The sequence below is a fragment of the Saccostrea cucullata genome, unplaced genomic scaffold (assembly GCF_032062105.1).
Source record: "Saccostrea cucullata isolate Sc308-1 unplaced genomic scaffold, CSIRO_AGI_Scuc_v1 ctg1976, whole genome shotgun sequence".
Taxonomy (NCBI): Eukaryota; Metazoa; Mollusca; class Bivalvia; order Ostreida; family Ostreidae; genus Saccostrea; species Saccostrea cuccullata.
In genome coordinates, this window is record NW_026940984.1 from 89,110 (window position 1) to 96,822 (window position 7,713).

Consider the following 7,713-nt stretch of genomic DNA (forward strand, 5'->3'; position numbering starts at 1 on the left):
TTTGTAAAAGAGCTACACTGTAAAAGTAATGATAGCCGATCCTTAAAAAGATACTTCAGGTGGGTAGATAATTAGAACAGTGCCAAATGGCAATATTCACATTAAATGCATGTCATGCGTGGCTTTTTTCTATGGCATGTCAAACGTTGCAATATTCGATAATCTTGTGATGTATATTCAAAATCTTGTGATGTATGTTCGAAATCTTGTGATGTATATTCAAAATCTTGTGATGTATATTCAAAATCTTGTGATGTATGTTCGAAATCTTGTGATGTATATTCAAAATCTTGTGATGTATGTTCAAAATCTTGTGATGTATATTCAATATCTTGTGATGTATATTATATAAAACTGCGTCCCATAATCACACTGTTGGTGCTAAATCCAAGACATTTCATTTATTTCAAATAAAATCTTGGCCACTAAATGACAGGCCGAAATGAATCAAACTTGCAAAAACTACTGTATGTATAAAAAACTATTTAATCAAAACTTTATTTTATATAATATATATTGAATTGCACTACCATCTACCATTACATATGAACAAAGAAAAAAAAATATGCAAACATAGGTAATCAAAGATTACGAAGCTCACCTCGACGAATGTTATCAGTGTAAGTAATACAAATCCTACATCATATTTTCTTAAAAATAAGTATTCATCCCAACAACAATATTCTTGCAAGTTGTGCTTAACCCTCTACATGGCATATACACATTTCTATGCGTTTAGTGTGAAAAACATGTATTGTGTAAACAAATATTTATAACTGTTAAAACTGCAGATATCAAAGACTTCAAGTTCATTCGGATTGATCTGTTCCCAAAACTTTAACCTGGTCTCTTGTATGGAAAACATAGGTCAGATCCAGCATCCCAAGCAAGTCTGATAGTGTCCATCCTAAGATGTATCATCCATGCAAGTTTGGTTCAAGCAGGCTTATAGTTACTTGGGAATGAAAGTATAGGTCAGATCCAGCATCCCAAGCAAGCCTGGTAGTGTCCATCCTAAGATACATTATCCATGCAAGTTTGGTTTAGCTAGGGCTTACAGTTACTTGGGAATGAAAAATGTAGGTCAGATCCAGCATCCGAAGCAAGTCTGGTAGTGTCCCTCCCTAGATACATCATCCATGCAAGTTTGCTTCAGGTAAGGCTTAAAGTTACTTGGGAATGAAAATGTAAGTCAGATACAGCATCTGAAGCTAGTCTGGTAGTGTCCCTCCCTAGATACATCATCTATGTAAGTTTGGTCCAAATATGGCTCATAGTTACTTGGGAATGAAAATGTAGGTCAGATCCAGCATCCCAAGCAAGCCTGGTAGTGTCCATCCTAAGATACATCTTCCATGCAAGTTTGGTTTAGCTAGGGCTTACAGTTACTTGGGAATGAAAAATGTAGGTCAGATCCAGCATCCGAAGCAAGTCTCGTAGTGTCCATCCTTAGATACATCATCCATGCAAGTTTGCTTCAGGTAAGGCTTAAAGTTACTTGGGAATGGATATGTAAGTCAGATCCAGCATCTGAAGCTTGTCTGGTAGTGTCCATCCCTAGATACATCATCTATGTAAGTTTGGTCCAAATATGGCTCATAGTTACTTGGGAATGAAAATGTAGGTCAGATCCAGCATCCCAAGCGAGTCTGGTAGTGTCCATCCCGAGATCCATCATCCATGCAAGTTTGATTTAGGAAGGGCATACAGTTACTTGGGAATGAAAACGTAGGTCAGATCCAGCATCTGAAGCAAGTCTGGTAGTGTCCATCCCTAGATACATCATCTATGTAAGTTTGGTCCAAATAGGGCTTATAGTTACTTGGGAATGAAAATGTAGGTCAGATCCAGCATCTGAAACTAGTCTAGTAGTGTACATCCCTAGAAACATCATCCATGCAAGTTTGCTTCAGGTGGGGTTCATAGTTTCTTGGGAATGAAAATGTAGGTCAGATCCAGCATCCGAAGCAAGTTTAGTAGTGTCCATACCTAGATGCATCCATGCAAGTTTGGTCCAGATAGGGCTTATAGTTCCTGAGGAATGGACCTGCTCCAAAAACTTTAACCTGGTCACTCATCTGGGAAATGTAGGTCAGATCCAGCATCCGAAGCAAGTCTGGTTGTGTACATTCATAGATGCATCATCCATGGAAGTTTGGTCTGGGTAGGGCTTATAATTCCATGGGAATTGACCTGCTCCAAAAACTTTAACTTGGTCACTCATCTGGAAAATTTAGGTCAGTTCCAGCATCCGAAGCAAGTCTGGTAGTGTACTTTCATAGATGCATCATCCATGCAATTTTGGTCTGGGTAGGGCTTATAATTCCTTGGGAATGGACCTGCTCCGAAAACTTTAACCTGTTCCAAAAACTTTAACCTGGTCACTCATCTAGAAAATGTAGGTCAGATTCAGCATCCGAAGCAAGTCTGGTAGTGAACATCCCTAGATGCATCATCCATGCAAGTTTGGTTCAAATAGGGCTAATAGTTACTTGGGAATGGATTTGCTCCTAAAACCTGAACCTGGGATGCCGACGCTAACGCCGACGCCAACGCCGGGGGTATAGCATAAGCTCATCTTGACTTCGTCGAGGTGAGCTAAAAAGGACCCATTTCATGGTTAAGTATTACATGTAGTTGAAAGTCCAGCAGCATATCCAGAAGACCATTTCGAACACAATCCATATACCCTTGTTATTTAATGTACACATTCTGCATTTCGTATGGAAAATAACTTCAATTTCTGCGTTTTTTTTTTAAATGTGCCTCTTTGAAAATTGGAAATTGCAGTTTTGAAGAAAATTCCTGTTTCTTTGTGCATATATAAAAATTAAGCTGTTTCAAGGAGGCAATTTTTCAGAACGATAGGGATTCTAAAAAATAGAAAATCTGATATATTTTGCCGTGAGACTAATTTACAATTTATTTAATTGCAAATTGGAAGTCAATACGCAGCTTCCAAATATTGTTTCTCGATGTGCTTTATATAATGTTGCAATTGACAAAAAATATAGTGTCAGTTTCTGTTACATGAAATTCTTCTTTTAATCTGCTACACATTAAGGGAAAATAACAAAAGAACTGCAACACCCTCTTTATAAAAGGAATGTTCAAAAAATATTTTATTGATCGCTTTAGTGTAAAGAAAGTTGTTTGTATGATATTTGAATGGGACGTTGGTTTCTTAGAAGAGTGCATTGTTGGTACATGTATATATACTTGTCTTAACCCATCTCAAAACGTTATGCTTCATAAAGTTAAACACTATCTGTCGACACACTTGTGATGAAACAGAACAAAACAAAAATCAGATTATTTTTTTTTAAAACCAGGAACTACATGAGGTATCATGTGATACCTTGAATAAGCAGAAAATCCTCACGGGAAATACTTACCTCACCTTGGAATTGCCATTGAAAATAAAAAGAGGACACCTAGATACAAATTTAATTTAAACTTGATGATATATGTGTCTATATTAATATGTGGTTTTCCAAACATACTCAAAAGTATGATTTGGGAGAACGAATATTTTTCTACTAGTTTGTCAAAAAATTGAAATAACTGAAACAGTTACCGGCTATTATTATTATTATTATTGTTGTTGTGAATTATTTGAATAATTAATTTTCCTCACGGATACTTGTTATTCGTGCCTTAAAATACTGTACATTTTAAATCAGAACAATTTAATAAATGAAATGGTTACCTTATTATCTATTTCTATATTTAGATGGTTTCCTCGATTCATCTGATTTACTATTAAAGAAGCAGCGCTATATACAGTATAATTTGTATAATTGATAACAAAAGTTAACTTGCTTGATATATAATATTTATATAAAAGTATTATGCTTGAAAAGTAATAATTTTTTCTTTTCATATTTAAATTTAGCATTAATTTTAATATTGACATTTATTAGAAAAGATTAGAAAAGTTTAAAAACAGAACTTTCGTAATAATGATTCATTCCTATATAGTAAGGAATTTATATCCGTTAAAGGGGGGGGGGGGCTTTGTCTTCCTCTATAAAAAATATAAACAATTCTGACATATACTAAGAGTAAATATGTATTTCATTTAAGAAATCTCAGATCCATAAATAAATGGACTGGCATTATCTTAAAATGAAACACCTAATGAGGACAAACTTGTCATTTTTTTTTATTTTAGAGTCTTTATAAACCATCGAAACAGAAAGTCAATTGGTTCACTATGTTAATCAGCATCCTCTTCCTGAAAATTGGCAGTGTATCAATAAATATTTCAAAGAAAGAATATGTAAAAAAAAAATAAAGATAAGGATATTATAAAAATAAGAAATATTAGCCTTCCTATCTTATATGTAGCAAATTTAATCACGAGGGAGTCCATTTCATTTAATATTCTCTCAAGGACAAATTATTTCATTATAATTCATAAAGCAATTTTCTTAGAGGATTCATTATTCCACAGTTGAAATTGTCATTTGTAATAAAAGAAGAGCACAATTACATGTACAAATTTTCATCTTCTGATATGTTTCTATATTAAGATGTGGTTTACCAAAGCTTGAATTAGCTTTTAATTATATGTATCTATATTAAGATGTGGTTTTTCAAATCTTAAATGAGCTTTAAATTATATATATATGTGTGTCTATATTAAGATGTGGATTTTCCAAAGCTTGTAAGGGCTTTATATTTGTCTTAAGGGGCCTATTAAAATGGGACTGTCAAGCTTGAATGAGCTTTATAACAAAATTTTTTTATACAAGGAAAGGGAAAATGAACTACTGAGCAATGGTACTGGGAATTTACAGGAATTATTTATAAATCCAGCATTCATTTCAAAATTTTCTGAATAGGGTGAGGAGTTTGTTTATTTATAAAGAAACTTCCGGATGTGGATGTTCTAAAATTATTATGCATCGGGATTTACATAATTTACGTGTCTTTTTGGATTTGTCATTTCAAAAGATGATAAAGTTTTGAACATTTCAAATACAAATGTTTGTTATTTATGCATAATTTAGAATCTGAGCATTAAGTTACCTGTAATTGTACATTAGTGTGGCTTTATTATCATTCACTATTAAAGTGATGCTCAATTGTATTGTTTACTGAGCAACATTAAGATGACTTGAAGGTTTGAATATAATACATCGAGTCAGATGTTTAAGGGAGATGCCTGGGCAACTTAGGTGGAATAACAAAATGTAAACATTTTTTAAATTACTAAAGTACATAGGAATTTGATCAAATTTCAAGTTATATCCTGTATTACTTTTCCTCTGATTTTACGTTTCTTCATTCAAGCCCATTATGTGCCTCCATGATAAGAAGTTGTATGGAAAAAATCTGAACTAGAAATAGATCACGTGCTGCTACAGTATCTATGAACTACTTAATTTGTTCATTACACTCATTTTGAAAACAGCAGTGCCTTGTTTTGAACTTGAAATTACATTTTCTCAACAAATGGTTGTAGATAGAACATAATGCAAAATTAGCCAATTTATTTTTACTTTTAAAGGCTCCCGTGAAATTTGTAGCTGCGCACTTCTAAATATAAAATATTTACACACAACATAGATTCAGTTTTGCATATATTTGTATCTCTATCATAAGGATTTAAAATTTGATCACATTTTGATGTTTTTTAGCAATCTGAAGAAATGTTAACATTTTGTTTTCATTGCCCTAAAGGTGGCCGTACACCCCAATTATGTTTGATGCAAAGATCTATAATGAGTGAGTTAAATAATCTTATATAGAATAATAACATTAGAGGTGAAATGATTTTTGTGACCAGGTAAACATGCAAACAAACAAAAAAGTAACATCAAAATGAATCAGGAAACAGTTTACAATGCCTAATATCAATTTATATTGTAAGGTTAGGTTAGGTAACTTAAGTTACTTTGTAAATGCCTTTACATTAGATAACGAAATAAAATGTCAAAACCACAGTTTTTTAAGTCGTGATAACGATTTCTACGACATTCTATCTTGTAATAAAGACTCCCATGTTCCCCTCTAGAATATTTTCTGATTAAAAACCAACAGTTTCTGTCCAGTTAAATTCTAAAGTGGATTTTTTATTTCGTCTATACCATCGTATAGAAGACACAAATGATGAAGGAAAAAATATATAATACGTAATTATTTTATTTCATTTAAAAATTCACTACAGATTGTAGCTCTTTGTGGATACATTCTTCACTAAATCAATAAATTCTTTACGTCAAGTCGACACACATATTGTCTTTTCCTTAACTTTTGCTTTTGATTCTCTGGCTCTGGAGCAGTGTTCTCGAAGAAATGTAATTTGTTTGTCGAGCTGATCATTAAAGTTTATCCATTTTTTCAATGTTTCCGCTTCATTGCTAACTAAATGAAACAAACGCTATTTAAGGTATTTTCCTTGAATTAAGACAAAAATTGATAGTTTATAAACATATTTATGAGCAAGTTTAATCAAAATGCAAATAAGATTTAGTATTCAAATTGTCCTTAGCACATAATTAAACTTAACCAGTTGATCTCCCAGTGGTAAAAGTAATCGAATGTGATCCAGATGTCTGATTGCTGCGTCGATACCCCATACTGTTGATTTTTAAGTGTTGTTATTCAAACTAAAGGAAAAAATGTAGGATTTAAAAATGATACAATGTTTCTTCAAAAATAATTTAGTTTTATATCAGGCAATGCAATTAACCTAAATGAGATAATGAACAAAGTCCCTTTTCTGTGGATGATTTTTCCAATGTTTTCCCGAACATTTAATTTGAGAAGAAATACAAAAACACAAATACAAATTCTATAAGTCAGTAAACGAAGAATTCGTCTCAGAATGCCATACGTCACAGCTTAAAATTATTACAATGATTTAATGCCAGGCCGTGACACGAAAAAGCAATACAGTAATACTGCAAATTAAACATTAACGGCAATTTTAGTCAACAAGACTTTAAAATAAAAAGAAACTATTCGAGAAGAGATTAAGACTCATCCTTCTGCCCGTTCAATAGCTTATGTTTATCGGCGATTTACCGTATAGCGGGTTTTTTGGCGGGTGTAAAATTTGGCGTTTTGACTGCTGAAAGGTACCCCAATAATTTTGGCTTAATTTATTTTAGCGGACACATGGTTTCATCTCTTTACCGATGAACACTAAGAAGACTAAGTTAACTATTGACTCACTATTTCAGCGATTGAAATTTTAGCGGGCAACCCTCAAAACGCCAAAATAAGCCAAAATTAGCACCCCGCTAAAATAACCCGCTTTACGGTATTACTTTTTAGAAAGTGTCTGTAACCGAAGAAAAACGATGCTATATTATATATGCAAGTGTATTTTTTTTTAATATATAGCTCACATAAATTGCATGCTTCAAATTAGTCATGCATTTTTAATAAATGCATTTTCAAATAAAGCATGAAACTGCGAGTTCTCAAATTATGTTTCAATACTGATATAAAACATCTTGAAAAATTTAGGGCATTATGACAATCGCTCAGTCAATCGGGATTTTAAAGAGTCATCAAGATACAAAAAATCGGAAAGAAAAGCAATTTTAAGTACAAATTGGGGTAAATTTTTATCATAGTCTTTATAGAAATTATACTATGTTTGCTATAGCTATGTCTTACCTGACCCATCTTTTGCTGTAAGGTACAATTGTTCTGAAGTATCATCAGTTTAGTTTGAATTTATATGTAGTAAGATAT

General features: G+C 32.7%; 1 long non-coding RNA gene across 1 annotated transcript; it reads right to left on the bottom strand.

Moving 5' to 3' along the window:
• Positions 1-6,142: 6,142 nt before the first annotated feature.
• Positions 6,143-7,679, bottom strand: LOC134256776 (uncharacterized). Its single transcript, XR_009989786.1, has 3 exons — positions 7,636-7,679; positions 6,518-6,617; positions 6,143-6,372 (listed from the first exon to the last, which is right to left on the bottom strand). It is a non-coding gene; the product is annotated as an uncharacterized LOC134256776 (long non-coding RNA).
• Between the last annotated feature and the right edge of the window lie 34 nt (positions 7,680-7,713).